A 24,108-nucleotide genomic window follows, 5' to 3' on the forward strand; every position below is an offset into this window, starting at 1 on the left:
AATCCCGGGCCGCACGGCTGAGGGGCCGTTTTCCCGCCTAGAGGACCGGTGGCCAATCAGCGGTGTCCTTTTCTGTGAGGGAGCGATGGCAGTGCCCGGGAAGGAAGCAGACAGCGGTGAGGGCTGGAACGCAGCTTTGTTTTCTGTACGTGCACGGTTACGGAGCTCAGCAGGGTTTAGCTCGGCGCGGTAAAAATCGAGACTTGCTGGACGAAGGTTAGTTCGGGCTTTGGTGGGCGGGAAGACTGTTGTTGATGACGGAGGAAAGGGGTTTAAATGGGAGAGATAGTGGGGAAGGGGGGGAGAATGGCTGTTAGGGGGGACAGATGGTAGAGAAGGGGGGTGGGGGTGTGGGAATAATGGCGGTTAAAAGGGATAGATGATGAGAAAGGGTGAAGAGTGGGATACGGGATAGAAGAACAGGGGGGGTAGTGGCGGGGGGGGAAGACAAATTGGCGTGGTGGGGAAAAGCAGATGCCGTATTGGGGGGGACAACACATGACAAGAAATGGACCAAAAGGGCTTGGAAACAGCCAGAATGGCTTCAAAAGAGAAACAAGTGGGCATCAATAGGTTAGAAATAGCCTAAAGAAGATTACAAATAACCAAGAGCAGCTTTAAAACAGGACAGAAATTACCACAAATAGAAGTAACAAAGAAACAGTTTAAAACTAGTAAGGAATGGGCAGAACAAGATGGAAAAGCCTCTCCATTGTTTACAATGTGTGACAAAAGAATCTAAAAAAGGTTTAGAAATGGAGAAGAGTAAGATAAAAATGACCATACAGGAGTTAAACCAAGCTAGGAAAGGGCAAGACCAGGCTAGAAATGGGTAGGAAATGGACCAAAATGGTTTGGAAACTGCCAGAATGGCTTCAGAAGAATTAGAAATGGGCATCAAGAGGTTAGAAATAGCCTGAAACACATTAGAAATAGGCAAGAGCAGCTTAAAACAGGCCAAAAATGACCACAAATACTAAAGAAGTAGCCAAAACCAGCTTAAAACTAGTAAGGATTGGGCAGAATAAGATGGAAAAGCCTCTCCATTGTTTACAATGTGCCAAAAGAATCTAAAAAAGGTTTAGAAATGCAGAAGAGTAAGATAAAAATGACCATACAGGAGTTAAACCAAGCTAGGAAGGGGAAGACCAGGCTAGAAATGGGTAGGAAATGAACCAAAATGGTTTGGAAACTGCCAGAATGGCTTCAGAAGAATTAGAAATGGGCATCAAGAGGTTAGAAATAGCCTGAAACACATTAGAAATAGGCAAAGAGCAGCTTAAACAGGCCAGAAATGACCACAAATACTAAAGAAGTAGCCAAAACCAGCTTAAAACTAGTAAGGACTGGGCAGAATAAGATGGAAAAGCCTCTCCATTGTTTACAATGTGCCAAAAGAATCTAAAAAAGGTTTAGAAACGGAGAAGCGTAAATAAAAATGACCATACAGGAGTTAAACCAAGCTAGGAAAGGGCAAGACCAGGCTAGAAATGGACCAAAATGGTTTGGAAACTGCCAGAATGGCTTCAGAAGAATTAGAAATGGGCATCAAGAGGTTAGAAATAGCCTGAAGCACATTAGAAATAGGCAAGAGCAGCTTAAAACAGGCCAAAAATGACCACAAATACTAAAGAAGGGAGCCAAAACCAGCTTAAAACTAGTAAGGATTGGCAGAACAAGATGGAAAAGCCTCTCCATTGTTTACAATGTGCCAAAAGAATCTAAAAAAGGTTTAGAAACGGAGAAGAGTAAGATAAAAATGACCATACAGGAGTTAAACCAAGCTAGGAAACGGCAAAACCAGGGCTAGAAATGGGTAGGAAATGGACCAAAAATGGTTTGGAAACTGCCAGAATGGCTTCAGAAGATTAGAAATGGGCATCAAGAGGTTAGAAATAGCCTGAAACACATTAGAAATAGGCAAGAGCAGCTTAAAACAGGCCAGAAATGACCACAAATACTAAGAAGTAGCCAAACCAGCTTAAAACTAGTAAGGACTGGGCAGAATAAGATGGAAAAGCCTCTCCATTGTTTACAAATGTGCCAAAAGAATCTAAAAAAGGTTTAGAAATGCAGAAGAGTAAGATAAAAATGACCATACCGGAGTTAAACCAAGCTATGAAGGGGAAGACCAGGCTAGAAATGGGTAGGAAATGGACCAAAATGGTTTGGAAACTGCCAGAATGGCTTCAGAAGAATTAGAAATGGACATCAAGAGGTTAGAAATAGCCTGAAGCACATTAGAAATAGGCAAGAGCAGCTTAAAACAGGCAGAAATGACCATAAATACTTAAGTAACCAAAAATAGCTTAGAACTAGTCAGGAATGGGATGAAGTAAAATGGAAATGCCTGGTAATTGTTTAGAATTAGTCTTACTGAGGCTTACCTGAACCTAGCGACCGTTTCTCACTGTGCAGCTTCTCAGACAGCCAACATGCAAGATCCATTCCCTGGGCATGATGCTCCAGCTTCTCAGCTGTTGGGACTCTGCTCTGGGAGGGGCAGTTTCTGCCTGACCTGGATACTGCTGGTTCTCTTTCTCCCTGCCATCTGGGCTTGCTTCTTCCCCGTGCTCTTCTTTATCTATCTCTGCCACGGATTCTGCTGCTTCCTGCTCTCACAGCCAAGCAGTGGAGAAAAGAGAACAGTGAGGGATTTTTTTATGGACAAATCCCATGCAAGCATTTCACAGGAGAGACAATCCCCTACAAAAATTCTTACCTATGAAACCCAACAGCCGCAGCCACTGCAGCCATTAGCGAGGGCCTGTGCTTGAGCTGCCTCTGCATCTGGAATAAGAAGCATTTATGAAGAAGCCTGATGGCTTTACTGGAGCTAAGCAGTTGTCCAAAGACGGGCGAAAGCAGGAGAGCAACAGCAGCAACTGAAGTCCTTAACAGAAAGGCTGGGATGAGCTGGCCTCCCCCAGGGCTCAGCCCAGCAAGGTCTGTGTGCAGAACAAAAGGAGGGCAATGCACCCTTCCCCCTTCTCATTTCTCCGAGAATCCAGTCTCCAGATCCTTCAGCACCTTAAAGCTACAGTCAACAGTCTAATTTCCCAACTAAGCACAAGATTAGATCAGAGAAAACAAGCAGGGAACGCCCTTGGCTGCTTTAGAAACAGCTATTTCAACCCTGGCCCCTTTCCCTCCCAGTGCAGGTACAGTTGTGAATTACGGACCTCCAGGTTAAACCCCCCCCCCCCCCCCCCCCCCCCCCCGTGCCTTCACTCCCCTCACTCCCGAGCACCGAGAGGCTTCCCGTGCCGAGCGGCCAGCAGGCAGGAGAGGCCCCTCTGCGCACGCCCAAGGCACGGCCTGGGCGGCCGGGCCCGCTCCCCTCCCCGGTAAGCCCGGCCCCCGCGGTGGGCTCGGCTCTCACCTGCTGCTTGCCGGGACCCGGACCTGGACCCGGACCCTGCCCGCCGCCATGCTGCTCCCGGGGGCTGCGCCTGCCACACACCGAAACGGCGCGGAGGGACCGGAGCCGGCGGGCGGCCACCAGACTGCGGCCGCATGGAGCCGCGCTTGCTACAGCCCGCCGGAAACCGGCGGGCACCACGTGACACCAGCCACTTCCGGGGACAGGGAGCACCACGGCTCATGCGCGGTGGCAGGGCTGCAGTACCTAACCTGGACACAAGATGGCAACCGCGAGCGGCGCCCGCCGCCGAAACGCCCGCCACCCCCCCCCCCCCTTCCAGCCCTGCCGATCATTGTCATGTCATCCTTATGGGATCACTGTCGGGGCTGCAAGAGTGTCTGCCGGCTGCTCTGCATCTCTGCCACAGAAGCCTTGCTTCAAGCCTGCTTTCATCACGTTGACAACTGCTTCAGAGCAGAGATCTGAACAAAAACACTGGCCAAATTATCACCGAGTTGCTAAACAACTACTATGTTAATACCCACACAGCTTTTATGTCTAGAGACCATTGCTGAGCCCAGAACCTGTAACCTCCATCCAAGGAAATGCTCAAGATCTGCCTCTGATCATAATACACACAGACTTGCACTACAGATGCTGCACCTGGCCCAAATACACACCATGAGTAGAGCAGCTCCAAGGCAAACACACACACACAAAAACACTACACATGCTGTGACACCAACAAACAGAGAATAACCTACACAGGCACAGTACCTCCCAGACGGAGCAGCACATCTGCCCGGATCACATGCACAGACCCAAGAGCAAAGCAACCGGGCTTCCTGAGGAGCCCTGAGAACCAGGTCTGACAAAACCAAATCATTCCAAACACAAATAAGATAAAAATGACCATACAGGAGTTAAACCAAGTAGGAAAGGGCAAGACCAGGCTAGAAATGGGTAGGAAATGGACCAAAATGGTTTGGAAACTGCCAGAATGGCTTCAGAAGAATTAGAAATGGGCAATCAAGAGGTTAGAAATAGCCTGAAGCACATTAGAAGTAGGCAAGAGCAGCTTAAAACAGGCCAGAAAATGACCACAAATATTGAAGAAGGAGCCAAAACCAGCTTAAAACTAGTAAGGAATGGGCAGGAATAAGATGGAAAAGCCTCTCCATTGTTTACAATTTGCCAAAAGAATCTAAAAAAGGTTTAGAAACGGAGAAGAGTAAGATAAAAAATGACCATACAGGAGTTAAACCAAGCTAGGAAAGGGCAAGACCAGGTTAGAAATGGGTAGCCTGAAGCAGATTAGAAATAGGCAAGAGCAGCTTAAAACAGGACAGAAAAGACCATAAATATCTAAGAGGTAACCAAAAACAGTTTAAAACTAGTAAGGAATGGGTAGAATAAAAATTCTGTCTTAAATTTCTATTCAGATCTGAATGGAAAGTGAACACCTTACTTCATTGTAGGGTGAAATTAATGTGAAATAAACAGTACAGGGGCTATTAGGAACTGCCCATTCAGAATGGTGTGTGCCTTCCTGAGGGTTGTGTTTTATGTACCCACTCTTCCAAAGTCTCCCAGAACTGAACAGAATCATAAAGTCTCCCAAGAGGATTTACTGAATCACACACAAATGAAAGTGGTTGCGTCTTCTCATGCACAGAACATTCATTTGATAGAATGTCTCTGGGGCTAGGGTGAGGAAGAAGACCAACCAGCTAACAGATGGAACAAAACCCCATCACAACACTGCAATCACACCTCACTCTGTGGGCCCTGTGGATAGAACTAGAATTTTCCATTGCTCTCAGGTGCCTCGTTAAGGCACTGAGGGCATTAGTAAGCCTTAATGACCCTAAACAGCCTCACCTGTGCACCAGACCACACCCAGGAGCCCTATTTAAACCGAGCTCTGTACCTCAGTTTTCTTAGAACTCTGTTGGAGGAATGCTGCTCTTCAGCTCTGTCCCTGCCTGTGAAGATTCTTAGTCTGGACTTCAGGACTGACTGCCCGGCTTGATCTTCTATATGATTATAGAGCAGCTTGGCAATTGCTGGACCTGATGGTGATTTGTGGACTGGATTGCTGCTTGTTCACAAGCCTGATAGACTCCTGGCTGGACTTGGCTGCTGCTGGACCTTCTCTTCTTGGGTACCTTGAAATTGGGCCTAGGCTGGCAGAGGTCTCTTCTCCTGCTGTGGGAGCCCAGAGGTGGCCTGGTCTGCTCTTGTTTCCTGAGGGCTGTGGAGATCCCTGCAAGGTTTGTGGGCAGTGTGGAGGATATGGCTCTGAGGGTGAGCCTGTGCTGCGGCACCAGAGGGGCCTCTTGCCAGGGAGCCGGGAGTGCTGTGTGCTCTGCCTCACCAACTGCCTCATCCACAGAGAACAGCTGGGCGTCTCTGGGCCTTTTGCATGGATTTCTTTGCCTTGAGCAAAATATTTGGCTGCTGAGTTATGAACTAACTCCTTAGACCTGTTTTGAGGCACTACAGTGAAAGAGCTGCAGGTAAAGGCCTGCAGTCTAAGGAGCAAATTATGTTTGTTTTCCAAGTGCCATGAAGTGCTGCCCCAGAAGTACCACTGCAAGGCAAAGTATGTGGGGCTGGTGTGCCCTTTCTCTGCTATATGTGTGATTGGACTTGGAAATGGCTTTTAATTGCAATGTTTCATATCAAGCTTGTGGGGAGAGTCTTGCTGAGGCTGACACAACTCCCAGTTTGACTGAGTTAACTGGCTAATTGGAGAGACATGGGAAGATGTACATCAAAAGAGAGTAAGAGGCTTCTGAAACAGGAGGTGGAGGAAAGCGAACTCCATTCAAAATCCATTACCAGGAACTTCAGCCAGCCTCAAGCAGTCATCTGTAATGCAGCTAAACCAAGGTAAGTGTTGAGCCTTACTACTTTTACTGATAAGACTTACTTTTTTAAAGCAGTGTGCTGAACATGTTTAAGTGTTTCTATGTATATTTGCAAACATAACTTCTATTGATGTGTCTCAAATGCATTGGAAGCTAGTTTGTGTGTTTGTGTGCTCTAGTGCTCCTCAGAGTTGCTACAACTACCAGGTGCTAAAAGCCCTTCAGAATAAGACTAAGCAGGAGCTGCCAAGGATATTAAAAGCAAAACATTCAGATACTAATCAAACTTCCTACATGTCTCAATAACTGAACAAGTTCTATTGTGTGTGCACAGCTACACAATAGTGCACTTTCTGGGTTTTGGCTAGGAAAAGATGTCTTAGCATGGTGTTGGCTCTCTCAGGTGAGTTCAAGGCCTGACAGAGCTGGTTTGAACCAGTGATGCAGGTGTTGGTCCATCTTATTTCAGCCTGGTGAGGTTTCTGTTACTTTGCTTCAGGGCAGTGAGTGAATCATTTTGTTTGGGAGGCTGCAGCTGTGTCTAACCCTGTTTCTATGCTGGTTGGGGAAGGAATGCCTTATGGAAAGGAAGTATACCTGTGTGGTGGTAATGATTACATTGCTGAAGAGATGTTTAAGGCTATACAGCAGTGGTGCTAGATTTAATGCATTGAGACCCTTTGTTATATGTATATGATGTAGTTAAAAAGTATGTCTTGTGATTATTTGTATATGTACAGTTGTATAAAGTTAGTCCTTGTTACAATAGCCTATTTTGTGCTTCTGCATTGGCTCTAGATAACTTGGACCTTCTATCGAATTGATTTTGGCCCAGGTTCACAGGGTTAGTCATAAAACTGAGTTCTTCATAGGACTGGGGCTCCTGAGATATTTTTGAGTCTTTGTGCCCTCTAAGTGAGCATAACCTGCACACAGCATGGTATTCTCAGCTTCTAGAAACAAGTGCTAGAGGATTAGCCTATTAAGTTATGGGGAGAGAGAGGAAAACAGTACCAAGTACTAGCTCTTGTTACATTTGGTTCTAACTGTGCATGTCATTAGAAATTAGAAATAACAAAAAGCTTTTTTTTTTTTTTTTTTTTCCCCTGCCAAGATGGTCAGAAGCAGAGAGCAATTTTCTTGGATTTAGTACTTGTCAGACTTTTACCCAATTCGGTATTTGATCCTTTCTTAACCCATGGAGGGGAGCTGAGCAGTTTTGTTGGCATTCAGCTTCTGAGCTGCTCTTTTCTTCATCAGGAGAAAACCTTTAAATCACTCACAGACTAATAGAAAATAAACAAACACAGGGTTTAATTTTTATACTTAACTGCTCCACATCTCACTTGAAAAGTTCATGATCATGTTTTAAGAGACTTGCTCATCTCTGGGGGGTGGGCATTTTCCTCCCTGCATGGAGAAGTTCCCTTAGGGTGAAAAGAGGGGAAATTTTAATGGGTTACAGAATGATCTTTCTAAATTCTTGATTACTTTCAATTTTGGGTATGTAATATCTACTGGAGTTCTTAATCAATTGGTGTTTCTAGGTCTTTATTGAAGCTAGAGAGCTGAGTTAGTTTTTTTGTGCGATGTCATGCTAACTGTTGGGTGATGGCTTTTCATAGACATGTTTGAGTCAGCTGTCTGCATAGTGGCTGCCTAGTTTCTCCCATAGGGCAATGCAATGAAGTGTAGTATGTTCTAGAAAGCCTACATGTAGGATGTATGGATTTTGATGGCTGCTGCAGGAGAGGAGTATTTGTTGTTATTGTGGAAATTTGTTGCTGGGTTTTATACTTGCTTGAGTTTGGTGTGTTTTCATCTGGAAAAAGCAGGTTGTATGCTTGGAACAAGAATTTAGCAAAGCTGGAGAGACAGAAGTGCAAATGCTAAATGAAAAAAGCAGAACCTGATGGGTGGTACCTGTTAAATAATGTTCTGTACTGGTGCCAATCAGGGCAGTGTAATGATCAGGGCTTCTATGCATGAGCTTCCTAGGATGTAACATGCTCTATCTGTGCTCTCCTGGCAATATGCTCTACTTTGCTCTTAAAGTCTTCAATTTTTACATGAGTACTTTTTTGACTTTTTTTACCCCATTGAAGTGGATGATTAAATAAAAGCTGTTGTCACTTATCACCAGTCTTAACCTCTCAACACCCTTGTGGTAATAGCACTACTATAAGACTTAATCCTCTTGTTTCATGCCAGCTTTGTGTTGGAGGAGTTACTGTCCCAGAGTCTGTACTCAGTTTATACCAGAGCACAGAGCTCTAAGCTACTAGTAGTAGTCACAGAAACTGAAATCATGAACACTTCCCAGTGATGCTTAATCAAATCTGTGTTAAGGAAGCTGTGGTAGAAAAATGTTTGAGAGCAAAATTTAACAGTGATGGTTTCTGAGGTGTATGGGTAGGTTTAAGTTTTGGTTACTGTAAAATGAAATACATAAACCCATGTATCTATCAGCCTTTCTATAAGGAGTGTAATTAGATCCTTGCCTAGTTAATTGAAGTACTTGTGTGCCAAAGCTTTGTTGTGAAACTGGGAGAAGGTTCTTCCTGTGTGTCAGGCAGTGGCCTTTAACATGGAACTTGCCATTTTAGTATGGAAATTGGAGGCAGCAATCTTAAATTTGCTTTCAGATGACATTTATGAGCTAAACTCAATCATTTATTTGTGGTAAGCTGACACTGAGAGAACTTGTCTTTAGACTAGAGTGGATACTTGGGAAACTTTTTTTCCATTAGAATACCTCTATTATCGGATGGGTTTACATGGGGAACCTGGAAAATTGCTTCAGAAGTACAAATCACTGGAATTATGGTCATTTTGTGCATATCTTCTCACTTGAACATCATATCTATAAGATATTGATTATAATAGGGGACCTGGTTATTTATAAATGTATAGCCACATTTTAAGGGATTTTAAGGTTTATTTCTTTCTTGAAGAAGCAAAGAACTTTTATTTTTGTGTAATTTTGCATGTAGCCTGACCTTGGAAGATCAAAAAAGAAGAGGCTGCATGTCAAGAGAAGAGAGAAGAGGTGGCGTGTGTAACGGCGAGGTGAGGAGCGGCGTCGGGCAGAAGAGGGGGCATGAGAAAGGCACCCTGGGCAAAGGGAATCCCTGTGGGCACAGGGCGAGGTCACGTAAGAGCATGGATGGCACCTTTGGGGGGCCCCTGAGGAGCGTTGTGTGCTGGGCGGACCTCCCTGTAAGCAGGGCTCAGGTCTTTGCTACTCTTGGTTTTTGGCCTTTGGCCGTCTTGCTCCTTTGGCTGCCCGGAGAGCGTGGCAACCCTGTAAGGAGGGTGAGAGCCAGCGGTCTCCGCACCCGAGGGGGAAATAGAGCTCTCTTGGACCCCCAGGCCACTCCTGTAAAGCAGGGGAGGGCCATTTCCCTGTCCCTCTCCTCTGCCCCAGCAGCTCTCTGCCTGCTGGTGGCCCTACCCAGCCTGACCCCCTGTTGTCAGGGCGTGTCACAGCATCTGGCCCTTGGCCTGTTGAAGCTCTCCGGCTTTCCATGCAGCCCTGGCATGGTCTGAGGCTCTCCTCTCTTGCTTGGTGAGTAGGGTGACTCCCCAGACAGTGGCTGCACAGAGACCGTCTCCCTTTTTGGGACGTTTTGGTTTGTGTTTGTCTTGTCCCTTGTCTATCAATGTGAGGGAGTGAGTGAGCTTGTCCTTTAGGCACCTGTTAAAATTGCTGCAGCTTAGCTTAAGCCTCCCTGGAAGGAGAGCAGGTCTCTGTGCAGTAACAGGGGCGGTCTTCCCTAAGTCCACGAGCGGAGGGATGGTCTGGACCTCGCCCCTTCTTTCCAAAGACGGCGCCAAGCCACTTAGTCGTGGTGCAGGCAATGCGACCTGCCTGTAGTCAGGATCTGGGTCTCTGCCTGCATGGCTGCCTGTGCTGCTGGTGGCCTGGCAGCGTGACCCCCTGTTTGTCAGGGCCGTGTCACAGTATTTTCCCCTTTGTGCCTGGAAGCCGGAGAGCTTCAATACGCCGTCACCATAATGAGAACAAACCAGACCTTGTCAAGGCCCCAGTCCCTTCCTCTGTACCACTGACCGGGAGCTAGTGAGAATGCATGTACAGTTTTAGAGTGAGCTACTGCGTGGGGCTGCAGAGTGGTAATGGAAGGGCCTAAAGGCATGAAGCAGATTTGGGATTGGAGCACTGTGTTTCCAGCTTTGACATCAGTTTTCTGTTTTACTTCAGTGCAACTATTTTAGTAATTATTTTTTTTCTTATTAGTTCCTGTCCTTCACCTCTTGGGGAGTTTTACTTACTGGATGCACTTCCTGGCCTTGTGTTTGACGCAGCAAAAGAAGATGTGGCACTGCGGACGAGCATACTGAGAAGCTGCTTCTGGTAAGTAGGTGGAAGTAGAGAGAATAACAGTGCATTCAGCTGGAACTTCAGCACTGAGGCAAGCATGTATCTTGCTGATCTGCTTTTGAAAGCTCAGGGCAAAGGCACTACCTTGTCCAGCAGCATAATCACTTCTTTTGAAGTCATTGACTCTTCAGAGGTTTGCTCCATCTAAGCATTGTCTGCTTTTTTGCACTGCCTTTCTTTGGTATCACAGTGTCCTTGGATAGGTTGCTTCCTTATAAATGTAATGGTGTTTGCTTTGGAACAGTCAGACAAGCTTAGCTCCTGTTGGGCCAAGCTCTTGAATCTTTAAAAGTCAGCTAAGCTGTAAATTGTTCTGCGATTTCCTTGCGATAGTCTGGTTGTGCTGCCGGTCAGCACACAGAAAGAACAGGTCCCTTTTTCAGCTACACTAGCAAGTCTTTTAGCACAGCAGGGAGCTGTGGAGCAGGAGAAAATGAACGTCGGGTTTGGTGTGTGAATAGTTCTTGGGGAATGGGTAGAAGAAAGGGGTTGTGTTGGGAGTAAATGTTAGGCTCTGCAAAGCTGAGAAATGTCCAGGTTTTTGCTGCGTACTGAACCTCTTCTCTTTAGGCTAATCTATTTAGCTTGAATTCATGTGGGTAACTCTGTGCATGTTTAGCAGGTGGATGTAGCTGACTCAAGAGGGAAAGCTGAGCAACCTTGGATACTGAGCTCTAATTGGTGAGTCTAGAGGTTACTACTGTTTACAAAGCTAATGTTTTATAACTTGTTTGTTCTTGTATTGTAAAATTGCATTTGTGTATTTTGTAATACTGTATTTGTAAAAACACCGTGGGAAACTACAGCCTTGGCAGAGATCATTCTCTGCACGAAAACATGGGAAATTACAGAAGCATAACAAGACAATTGACCTTGCTTATGCCTGCCAAGAATCTTCTTGTCCAGCAACAAGGCTCAGGGTATTGGGATCGCTCACTGCGTGGCCTTGGCTCTGCAAGAATTGCATGAGTGCGGACTTGTAGAAATGCTTTTTGTTGTGTTAATAAAAAAATGGAGAGGGTGAGGGTGGATGAGAGGGACTATTGATTTTGTACTTGTATGGGTTGTTTCTGTACCCCTATGATGTTTTCCTCCCTGACTGTAACTTGTTAGAATAGTTGCCTTAACTGAAAAAGGAGAGGGTGAGGCTGGATGGGAGGGACTATTGATCTTGTATGGTGCCGCGGCCAGGTGGAGGGGAGGAAAACACCGATACGATGTAGGTTCACAAAATGCTTCCGTTATTGATTACAAAGCTGCTCTTAATATACTGTCTTAACACGTGATCACGCATTACTTGATTGGCTGCTTCACTTTGCCCACGAGGGATACACGCTCCCCTTTACCTCTCCTGATTGGTTTCACGCCTTCGCTTCAGCTTAGCGTTACATCATGCTTCTGCAATTACTGGCATCCTGTTATTGCATTCCTGTTTTGCTGATCTTGACACTTCTTCTTCTTTTAACCTGGGGTCATAAGTTCACTTTCTCACAGCTTGCTGTAGGCCTCTTCAAGCGCCCATGCTCGACCCCCAACATCTCCCCCTCTTTTTTCAAATAAGGCGTTTGTCATCTGCTGCATGCGTTGCATAATACATTGTAACAAAACAAGGTCCACAAAAACAAAATTAAACAACATAATCATTATTGGTCCGCTAACATCATGATTAAACTCCTTAACCAACTACTTATTCTAACGATTTTAACCAAGAGTCTATAGGATTTGTTTCTACAGTAAGTTCTTTCATATTTCTTTAAGTTCAAACAAATTCTTGTGAATAGATTCAGAATGATCAGAAAGATTCATACAACACATGCCCAGAAGCATTCTAATGCAAAGGGGATGTGAAGCAGCTGCAGAAGTAAACTGTACAGTGTTAACAGTCAAGGAGTTACACTCCCCCCCCCTTTTTTTTTTTTTTTTTTGATCAGACAAAAAGCCATTTATTGCAAAGCTTTAACTCCTTATATACTATTGCTTACACACACCTACAGCAATTTGGCATATCATGATTGGATACTTGTCGTGAAGACCCTTAGTGACTAACATATAATTGTGTTAAACACAGGTGTGAGAACTTGACCTCGAATGCTTGCCAACAGTCCACAGTTCTCATAACTCAGTGAATTACAGCTTCTTCTTATCTTGCTTGCCTTAGGCTTCCTCGGGCCTCCCATGGCCTTGCTGTATCCCTCAGAGTTATTCAGAGCTCATGTACCAAATATTCATTTTCCTGTGAGAACACTGTCTCCACATCTCCCCCTTTTTAGTTTTACGAAAAGTTTTTGACAATTTATTGTGTCTGCTCTATCACTGCTTGACTTGTGTAATATAACAACCCACTACTCTAGGTAGCATTATTTCAGTAAGATTAGTCTGATTTGAAGTCACTTGAACCTTTATAACATGTGGCATATCAGTGAATCCTACACACCATGTAACAGGTTGGAATAGTTGGGATTTAACAGATATGCTCAGTATACTTTTCCATTACCCATGGTCCACACATAATAGCACAGATATTACAAAGATTTTACAAAGATTTCTACCATTGCTGTTTCTTTATGTTGGTTGAGTTCTGCGGCTTGGTATGTTTTGCTGGCAGCCAGTATGGTCCTGTTGATAGCTGTACACAGCTGGGCCTACCCTTTTTCTCCTGGATGGCTCTCTGATAACAGCGGAGGCCATCCCTCACATCAAGGTCTGGCATGACATGTGTCTCCACTGCTCTACGCCTGCTGGGTTGCAGCCAGCAGCGAAGCTAAAGGTTCTTCTGGTGGCAAACACAGAGGCCAACCCAGTCTTGCCCTGACTGTGGTAGCAGGCATTTGGTCAATCTCTGTCCTTGCACCTTGTTGTCAATGCAGAGTTTCACCTGCTTAACCCAGTAACAAGTCACTACTACAGCAAAGCACACACAGATTTACATTATCAGAGTAACTATCACAGAGTGGCATCAGCATGTTGAAGATGCTAATGGCAGCGAGGGACTAACCAAAGAAACTTCTTACCAGTGGAGTTCTCCCACCCTCTTAATTTGTTCCATTACTTGCTTTATAACAGTACCATCATCTTAGAATCTTTCTAGCTTTTGCCTTAGTATTTTCTAGCAGCTACTGCAAATTTGCTTTCTTTACACATCTCTTTTACAAGTGACAAATCCATACAATACAACGTATAGTTTCTTATTAGCAACTGGCTAGTAAATACAGGTGGGTTTATACACAAAATCACAACCTCTAATAATAGCTACTTTACAAGCATGCATATTCAAGCTGTTAATTTTCAGTTGCCCTCAAGTGATTTTTTTTGTTGTTGTTGTTTTTTGTTGTTGTTGTTTTTTTTTTTTTCAAAGTTGCTCACCCTGCTTTGCACAGCTAAAACCACCGGCCTATCGGCAACTGGGCCTTTTGCATTAACCTTTTCTTGCCCGAAAGGTTAAACTGCTACCTGTTAAAACTTTTACATGAACCTGACAACAAAAAATATACAGAACACTGTCTGCCCTCATCACACACACACACAGACACACACACACACATATGGGATCCCACAAGCACACTCCACACAACTACAATATTTGAAACACAAAAATCCAGACAATCATTGTTCCCACTACACAGTCCCACATACAGGACGTGGCACAAGGACCCTGTAAAGACTATCAGGAAACCAGCTCCGAGAAGCATCATCGCAGTGCAAGGTGGCAGGCTGAACCTTAGCAGGCGTCCCCGCAGAGGGCTCTGCCTCCCTTACATCGCATGAGGCTTGGGCTTTTATACTGACCAAAATGCACACTCGTTCCGACACAGGTGGCCAGCCTATGTTGGAGGAAGTTGCCAGCAATATCTATAAAGGTTTCCAAGGGTAGATAGAAACATGGGACATACTTATATTTACCCAACTTCTAGTACTTGAGTAATCACAGAGCGACTGTATCAAAGAGTAGTATACGGGGTCCCAACTCCACGGTCTTACACATTCTGCCCGATACCCCTGATAAGAGCATACAAGAGACCTTCCCATCTCGGGTGGGAAGCCACACACACCATGGGAAACTGTGCAATACATCCACATCCCCCACCCATCTCACTTCTCCCTTTACAGCTACCCATTTATCATGAGGATATGGGGGATATAAATCAGGCTTCTTTTCCGGATGAATAGGCTCCAGGTCAAAAGCACCATCCAGGTCAGCATCAGCATTATCAGGCCATCAGAATCTCAGGAGCAGCAACAGCAAACTGATGAACGTGCACAGGCTCCATCTCGGGGTCAATAGGGCTCAGGTCGAAAGGATCGTCTTCATCCCCGTCCTCAGTCTTTCGCTGCTGCAGCGGCAACCAGTGGAGGTTCGGGGGGGGGGGGGGCACGCTGATCTCCATGATCTCATTTTTTTTTTTTACTTTAACATCTCTAAAACAGTTCTCCAAATGACTGACAAACTTTTCACAGCATCATTGCCTTTTGTAGCTGCATTCCACAGCTTAACTCATGCCCCATTCCACAAGGATATCTCAAATCCGGTAGACTCATAAATCTCCTGGGTAAACGTGTCTTCGACCATTTCAACATTAACTTTAGGTCTGTCTCTTTAAGGGTTGCTCCCTTCACCTTAGGAAGGACTGAAAACATCCATAAATCAGGGGCTTCTTCCTTAGTAATTTTCTCCCAAGTCTCGAGATTAAAAGCTTCACACCGACTCCCACAATTCTTGCCTGTCTTACGCCATTGATCTTTGGAGAATAAACTGTCCCGTATTTTCTAACAACCCCTTCGTCAGCACCAAAATAAAAGTCCACAAGTTCCTGTCGGGGTATTGAGTACCCTGTTTTCTTTCGCTACACATAGCACTCCTTCTGTCGTAGCCTTTTCTATCACTGATACAGCGAAACCCATCCCGAACCAGACCGCAGTCTGCCTGACTCACCGGTCAGCCGTGGCCACCTAATTTGAGCTCTTTTCCTGCCTCTCTCGGGCAGCCTGCCTCTCTCGGGCAGCCGGGATCTCCACCTTCTCTCGTCCACGGTCTCTCTCTCTCCTGGTATCACGTAGGGTCACCAGAATGCCGCGGCCAGGTGGAGGGGGAGAAAACACCGATACGATATAGGTTCACAAAATGCTCCGTTTATTGATTACAAGGCTTGCTCTTAATATACTGTCTTACACGCGATCACGCATTACTTGATTGGCTGCTTCACTTTGCCCATGAGGGATACACGCTCCCCTTTACCTCTCCTGATTGGTTTCACACCTTCGCATCAGCTTAGCATTACATCATGCTTCTGCAATTACCGGCATCCTGTTATTGGATTCCTGTTTTGCTGATCTTGACACTTCTTCTTCTTTTAACCTGGGGTCATAAGTTCACTTTCTCACAGCTTGCTGTAGGCCTGTTCAAGCGCCCATGCTCGACCCCCAACAGTATGGGTTGTTTCTGTACCACTATGATGTTTTTCTCCCAGACTGTAACTTGTTGTACTTGTTGTCTGAACTGAAAAAGGAGAGGGTAAGGGTGGATGGGACTGGCCATCGATGTTGTACTTTTATGGGTTGTTTCTGTACCCCTATGATGTTTTCCTGCCTGATTATAACTTGTTATAATTGTTGCCTTAAAAAGGGAGAGGGTGAGTGTGGATGGGATGGACTATTCATCTTGTATGGGTTGTTTCTGTTACCCCTATGATGTTTTCCTTCCTGACTGTAACTTGTTATGATTGTTGTGTTAATTGAAAAAGAGGGTGAGGGTGGATGGGATGGACTATTAATCTTGTATGGATTGTTTCTGTACCCACTATGAGTTTTTTCTCCCTGAATATAACTTGTTATAATTGTTGTGTTAATTGAAAAGCAGAGGGTGAGGGTGGATGGGAGGGACTATTGATCTTGTACTTGTATTGGTTGCTTCTGTACCCCTATGATTTTTTCCTCCCTGACTGTAACTTGTTGTAATTGTTGTGTTATATTGAAAAAGGAGAGGGTGAGGGTGGATGGGATGGACTATTGATCTTGTATGGGTTGATTCTGTACCCCTATGATGTTTACCTCCCTGACTATAACTTGTTATAATTGTTGCCTTAACTGAAAACGAAGTAGGGCGGGGGTGGATGGGAGGGGACTATTGATCTTGTATGAGTTGGTTTCTGTACCACTATAATGTTTTTCTCCCAGACTATTAACTTGTTGTACTTACTGTCTGAACTGAAAAAGGGAGAGGCTGAGGGTGGATGGGACTGGCCATTGATGTTGTACTTTTAATGGGTTGTTTCTGTACCCCTATGATTTTTTTTCCTGCCTGATTATAACTTGTTATAATTGTTTCCTTAAAAGGGAGAGGGTGAGTGGTGGATGGGATGGACTATTGATCTTGTATGGGTTGTTTCTGTTCCCCTATGATGTTTCCTCCCTGACTGTAACTTGTTATGATTGTTGTGTTTAATTGAAAAAGAGGGTGAGGGTGGATGGGATGGACTATTAATCTTGTATGGATTTGTTTCTGTACCACTATGATGTTTTTTCTCCCTGAATATAGACTTGTTATAATTGTTGTGTTAATTGAAAAAGGATAGAGGGTGAGGGTGGATGGGAGGGACTATTGATCTTGTACTTGTATTGGTTGTTCCTGTACCCCTATGATTTTTTCCTCCCTGACTGTAACTTGTTGTAATTGTTGCCTTAACTGAAAAAGCAGAGGGTGGGGGTGGATGGGAGGGACTATTGATCTTGTACTTGTATGGTTTGTTTCTGTACCTATAAGATGTTTCCCTCCCTGACTGTAACTTGTTATGATTGTTGTGTTAATTGAAAAAGGAGAGGGTGAGGGTGGATGGGATGGACTATTGATCTTGTATGGGTTGTTTCTGTACCCCTATGATTTTTTCCTCCCTGACTGTAACTTGTTGTAATTGTTGCCTTAACTGAAAAAGCAGAGGGTGGGGGGTGGATGGGAGGGGCTATTGATCTTGTACTTGTATTGGTTGTTTCTGTACCCCTATGATTTTTTCCTCCCTGACTGTAACTTGTTGTAATTTGTTGCCCTTAACTGAAAACGCAGCGGGGGGGGGTGGATGGGAGGGGCTATTAATCTTGTATGGATTGTTTCTGTACCACTATGATGTTTTCCTCCCTGACTGTAACTTGTTATGATTGTTGTGTTAATTGAAAAAGGAGAGGGTGAGGGTGGATGGGATGGGACTATTGATCTTGTATGGGTTGGTTTCTGTACCCCTATGATTTTTCCTCCCTGACTGTAAACTTGTTGTAATTGGTTGCCTTAACTGAAAAAGCAGAGGGTGGGGGTGGATGGGAGGGGCTATTGATCTTGTACTTGTATTGGTTGTTTCTGTACCCCTATGATTTTTTCCTCCCTGACTGTAACTTGTTGTAATTGTTGCCTTAACTGAAAAAGCAGAGGGTGGGGGTGGATGGGAGGGGCTATTAATCTTGTATGGATTGTTTCTGTACCACTATGATGTTTTCCTCCCTGACTGTAACTTGTTATGATTGTTGTGTTAATTGAAAAAGGAGAGGGTGAGGGTGGAGGGATGGACTATTGATCTTGTACTTGTATTGGTTGTTTCTGTACCCCTAATGATTTTTTCCTCCCTGACTGTAACTTGTTGTAATTGCTGTGTTTAATTGAAAAAAGAGAGGGTGAGGGTGGATGGGATGGACTATTGATCTTGTATGGGTTGTTTCTCTACCCCTATGATGTTTTCCTCCCTGACTGTAACTTGTTATAATTGTTGCCTTAACTGAAAAAAGGAGAGGGTGGGGGGTGGATTGGATGGACTATTGATCTTGTATGGTGTTGTTTCTGTACCCCTATGATGTTTTCCTCCCTGACTGTAACTTGTTGTAATTGTTGTGTTAATTGAAAAAGGAGAGGGTGAGGGTGGATGGGATGGAGTATTGATCTTGTACTTGTATTGGTTGTTCCTGTACCCCTATGATTTTTTCCTCCCTGACTGTAACTTGTTGTACATTGTTGCCTTAACTGAAAAAGCAGAGGGTGGGGGTGGATGGGAGGGGCTATTGATCTTGTACTTGTATGGGTTGTTTCTGTACCCCTATGATGTTTGGCAGGTAAGTCAATTTTGCAGGTAAGGTCAATTTTGCAAGGTAAGTCAATGCTAGATGATAGATGATGTTAGATGAGTACATGATCGATGGTAGATGATAGATGATGACAGATGTACTACATGATACATGGCAGATGATAGATGGCAGATGAGAGATGATAGATGACGGCAAGGCAAGGCAAATTAGGCGCTAGGTAGATCCGTCCCGGGTCGCCGCTAGGGATAGGGTCGTCACTAGGGTTAGGGTACACTCTTCCTGACATTAGGGTTAGGGTACACTCTTCCTGACATTAGGGTTTGGGTGCACTCTTCCTGACATTAGGGTTAGGGTACACTCTTCCTGACATTAGGGTTTGGGTGCACTCTTCCTGACATTAGGGTTATGGTGCACTCTTTCTGAAATTAGTGTTAGGGTACAGACTTCCTGACATTAGGGTTAGGGTGCACTCTTCCTGACATTCGGGTTAGGGCCGCACTCTTCCTGACATTCGGGTTAGGCCGCACTCTTCCTGACATTAGGGTTAGGCTGCACTATTTTTTTTCCCCCCCATGGGGCCAGGGTACCCACTTTTCCCCACGTCAGGGGTTAGGCTGCACTCTTTTTTTCCCCCCCCATGAGGGCCAAGGTACCCCACTTTTTCCTCACGTCAGGGGTTAGGCTGCACTCTTTTTTTTCCCCCCCCCCATGAGGGCCAGGGTACCCACTTTTTCCCCACGTCAGGGGTTAGGCTGCACCTCTTTTTTCCCCCCCCATGAGGGGCCAGGGTACCCACTTTTCCCCACGTCAGGGGTTATGCTGCACTCTTTTTTTCCCCCCCCATGAGGGCCAGGGTACCCACTTTTCCCCACGTCAGGGGTTAGGCTGCACTCTTTTTTTCCCCCCCCCATGAGGGCTAGGGTACCCACTTTTCCCCACGTCAGGGGTTAGGCTGCACTCTTTTTTCCCCCCCCCCATGAGGGCTAGGATACCCACGTTTTCCCCACGTCAGGGGTTAGGCTGCACTCTTTTTTTCCCCCCGTGAGGGCTAGGGTACCCACTTTTCCCCACGTCAGGGGTTAGGCTGCACTATTTTTTTCCCCCCCATGAGGGCTAGGTACCCACTTTTCCCACGTCAGGGGTTAGGCTGCACTCTTTCTTTCTTTCTTTCTCCCCCCATCATGAGGGCCATGGTACCCACTTTCCCCACGTCAGGGGTTAGGGCTGCACTCTTTCTTTCTTTCTTTTCTCCCCCCCCATGAGGGCCAGGGTACCCACTTTTCCCCCACGTCAGGGGTTAGGCTGCACTCTTTCTTTCTTTCTTTCTCTCTCCCCCCCCATGAGGGCCAGGGTACCCCACTTTTCCCCACGTCAAGGGGTTAGGCTGCACTCTTTCTTTCTTTCTTTCTCCCCCCATCATGAGGGCCAGGGTACCCACTTTTCCCCACGTCAGGGGTTAGGCTGCACTCTTTCTTTCTTTCTTTCTCCCCCCATCATGAGGGCCAGGGTACCCACTTTTCCCCACGTCAGGGGTTAGGCTGCACTCTTTCTTTCTTTCTTTCTCCCCCAATCATGAGGGCCAGGGTACCCCACTTTTTCCCCACTTCAGGGGTTAGGCTGCACTCTTTCTTTCTTTCTTTCTCCCCCCCCATGAGGGCCAGGGTACCCACTTTTCCCCACGTCAGGGGTTAGGCTGCACTCTTTCTTTCTTTCTTTCTCCCCCAATCATGAGGGCCAGGGTACCCACTTTTCCCCACGTCAGGGGTTAGGCTTGCACTCTTTCTTTCTTTCTTTTTCTTTCTCACCCCCCATGAGGGCCAGGGTACCCCACTTTTCCCCACGTCAGGGGTTAGGCTGCACTCTTTCTTTCTTTCTTTCTCCCCCCCCATGAGGGCCAGGGTACCCACTTTTCCCCACGTCAGGGGTTAGGCTGCACTCTTTCTTTCTTTCTTTCTTTCTTTCTCCCCCCCCCATAAGGGCCAGGGTTACCCACCTTTTCTCCCCACGTCAGGGGTTAGGCTGCACTCTTTCTTTCTTTCTTTCTTTCTCCCCCCCCAGGAGGGCCAGGGTACCCACTTTTCCCCACGTCAGGGGTTAGGCTGCACTCTTTCTTTCTTTCTTTCTTTTCTCCCCCCCGTGAGGGCCAGGGTACCCACTTTTCCCCACGTCAGGGGTTAGGCTGCACTCTTTCTTCTTTCTTTCTTTCTCCCCCCCCATGAGGGCCAGGGTACCCACTTTTCCCCCACGTCAGGGGTTAGGCTGCACTCTTTCTTTCTTTCTTTCTTTCTCCCCCCCCATGAGGGCCAGGGTACCCACTTTTCCCCACGTCAGGGGTTAGGCTGCACTCTTTTCTTTCTTTCTTTCTTTCTCCCCCCCCATTGAGGGCCAGGGGTACCCACTTTTCCCCACGTCAGGGGTTAGGCTGCACTCTTTCTTTCTTTCTTTCTCCCCCCATCATGAGGGCCAGGGTACCCACTTTTCCCCACGTCAGGGGTTAGGCTGCACTCTTTCTTTCTTTCTCCCCCCATCATGAGGGCCAGGGTACCCACTTTTCCCCACGTCAGGGGTTAGGCCTGCACTCTCTTTCTTTCTTTCTTTCTCCCCCCCATGAGGGCCAGGGTACCCCCACTTTTCCCCACGTCAGGGGTTAGGCTGCACTCTTTCTTTTCTTTCTTTCTTTCTCCCCCATCATGAGGGCCAGGGTACCCACTTTTCCCCACGTCAGGGGTTAGGCTGCACTCTTTCTCTTTCTTTCTTCTCCCCTCCAATGAGGGCCAGGGTACCCACTTTTCCCCACGTCAGGGGTTAGGCTGCACTCTTTCTTTCTTTCTTCTTTCTCCCCCCCCCATGAGGGCCAGGGTACCCCAACTTTTCCCCACGTCAGGGTTAGGCTGCACTCTTTCTTTCTTTCTTTCTTTCTCCCCCCCCCATGAGGGCCAGGGTACCCACTTTTCCCCACGTCAGGGGGTTAGGCTGCACTCTTTCTTTCTTTCTTTCTTTCTCCCCCCCCCATGAGGGCCAGGGTACCCACTTTTCCCCACGTCAGGGGTTAGGCTGCACTCTTTCTTTCTTTCTTTCTTTCTTCCCCCCCCATGAGGGCCAGGGTACCCACTTTTCCCCACGTCAGGGGTTAGGCTTGCACTCTTTTCTTTCTTTCTTTCTTTCTCCCCCCCCATGAGGGCCAGGGTACCCCACTTTTCCCCACGTCAGGGGTTAGGCTGCACTCTTTCTTTCTTTCTTTCTTTTTCCCCCCCCCATGAGGGCCAGGGTACCCACTTTTCCCCACGTCAGGGGTTAGGCTGCACTCTTTCTTTCTTTCTTTCTCCCCCCATCATGAGGGCCAGGGTACCCACTTTCCCCACGTCAGGGGTTAGGCTGCACTCTTTCTTTCTTTCTTTCTCCCACCATCATGAGGGCCAGGGTTACCCACTTTTCCCCACGTCAGGGGTTAGGCTGCACTCTTTCTTTCTTTCTTTCTTTCTCCCCACCATCATGAGGGCCAGGGTACCCACTTTTCCCCACGTCAGGGGTTAGGCTGCACTCTTTCTTTCTTTCTTCTTTCTCCCCCCCCATGAGGGCCAGGGTACCCACTTTCCCACGTCAGGGGTTAGGCTTCACCTTCTTTCTTTTCTTTTCTTTCTTTTCTCCCCCCCATGAGGGCCAGGGTACCCACTTTTCCCCACGTCAGGGGTTAGGCTGCACTCTTTCTTTCTTTCTTTCTTTCTCCCCCCCAATGAGGGCCAGGGTACCCACTTTTCCCCCACGTCAGGGGTTAGGCTGCACTCTTTCTTTCTTTCTTTCTCCCCCCCCATGAGGGCCAGGGTACCCACTTTTCCCCACGTCAGGGGTTAGGCTGCACTCTTTCTTTCTTTCTTTCTCCCCCCCATCATGAGGGCCAGGGTACCCACTTTTCCCCCACGTCAGGGGTTAGGCTGCACTCTTATCTTTCTTTCTTTCTCCCACCATCATGAGGGCCAGGGTACCCACTTTTCCCCACGTCAGGGGTTAGGCTGCACTCTTTCTTTCTTTCTTTCTCCCCCCATCATGAGGGCCAGGGTACCCACTTTTCCCCACGTCAGGGGTTAGGCTGCACTCTTTCTTTCTTTCTTTCTCCCCCCGCATGAGGGCCAGGGTACCCACTTTTCCCCACGTCAGGGGTTAGGCTGCACTCTTTCTTTCTTTCTTTCTCCCCCCATCATGAGGGCCAAGGTACCCACTTTTCCCCACGTCAGGGGTTAGGGCTGCACTCTTTCTTTCTTTCTTCTCTCTCTCCCCCCCCATGACGGGCCAGGGTACCCACTTTTTCCCCACGTCAGGGGTTAGGCTTGCAACTCTTTCTTTCTTTCTTCTCTTTCTCCCCCCCCATGAGGGCCAGGGTACCCACTTTTCCCCACGTCAGGGTTTAGGCTGCACTCTTTCTTTCTTTCTTTCTCTCTCCCCCCCCATGAGGGCCAGGTTACCCACTTTTCCCCACGTCAGGGGTTTAGGCTGCACTCTTTATTTTCTTTCTTTCTCCCACCATCATGAGGGCCATGGTACCCCACTTTTCCCCACGTCAGGGGTTAGCTGCCTCTTTCTTTCTTTCTTTCTCCCCCACCCCATGAGGGCCAGGGTACCACTTTTTCCCACGTCAGGGGTTAGGCTGCACTCTTTCTTTCTTTCTTTCTCCCCCCATCATGAGGGCCAGGGGTACCCACTTTTTCCCCACGTCAGGGGTTAGGCTGCACTCTTTCTTTCTTTCTTTCTCTCTCCCCCCCCCATGAGGGCCAGGGTACCCACTTTTCCCCCACGTCAGGGGTTAGGCTGCACTCTTTCTTTCTTTCTTTCTCCCCCCCATGAGGGCCAGGGTACCCACTTTTCCCCACGTCAAGGGGTTTAGGCTGCACTCTTTCTTTCTTTCTTTCTTCTCTTTCTCCCCCCCCATGAGGGCCAGGGTACCCACTTTTCCCCACGTCAGGGCTTAGGCTTGCACTCTTTCTTTCTTTCTTTCTTTCTCCCCCCCCATGAGGGCCAGGTACCACTTTTCCCCACGGCAGGGGTTAGGCTGCACTCTTTCTTTCATTTCTTTCTCCCCCCCCATGAGGGCCAGGGTACCCGCTTTTCCCCACGTCAGGGGTTTAGGCTGCACTCTTTCTTTCTTTCTTTCTCCCCCCCCATGAGGGCCAGGGTACCCCACTTTTGCCCCACGTCAGGGGTTAGGCTGCACTCTTTCTTTCTTTCTTTCTCCCCCCCCCCATGAGGGCCAGGGTACCCACTTTTCCCACGTCAGGGGTTAGGCTGCACTCTTTCTTTCTTTCTTTCTCCCCCCCCATGAGGGCCAGGGTACCCACTTTTCCCCACGTCAGGGGTTAGGCTGCACTCTTTCTTTCTTTCTTTCTCCCCCCCATGAGGGCCAGGGTACCCACTTTTCC

At 46.9% G+C, this 24,108-nt stretch overlaps 1 long non-coding RNA gene across 1 annotated transcript; it reads left to right on the forward strand.

Moving 5' to 3' along the window:
- Positions 1-6,178: 6,178 nt before the first annotated feature.
- On the forward strand, positions 6,179-10,523 carry LOC117438419 (uncharacterized). The gene is made up of 3 exons (XR_004550779.1): positions 6,179-6,259; positions 9,231-9,306; positions 10,496-10,523. It is a non-coding gene; the product is annotated as an uncharacterized lncRNA (long non-coding RNA).
- Positions 10,524-24,108: the final 13,585 nt, after the last annotated feature.

The sequence above is a fragment of the Melopsittacus undulatus genome, unplaced genomic scaffold (genome assembly GCF_012275295.1).
Source record: "Melopsittacus undulatus isolate bMelUnd1 unplaced genomic scaffold, bMelUnd1.mat.Z mat_scaffold_280_arrow_ctg1, whole genome shotgun sequence".
NCBI lineage: Eukaryota > Metazoa > Chordata > Aves > Psittaciformes > Psittaculidae > Melopsittacus > Melopsittacus undulatus.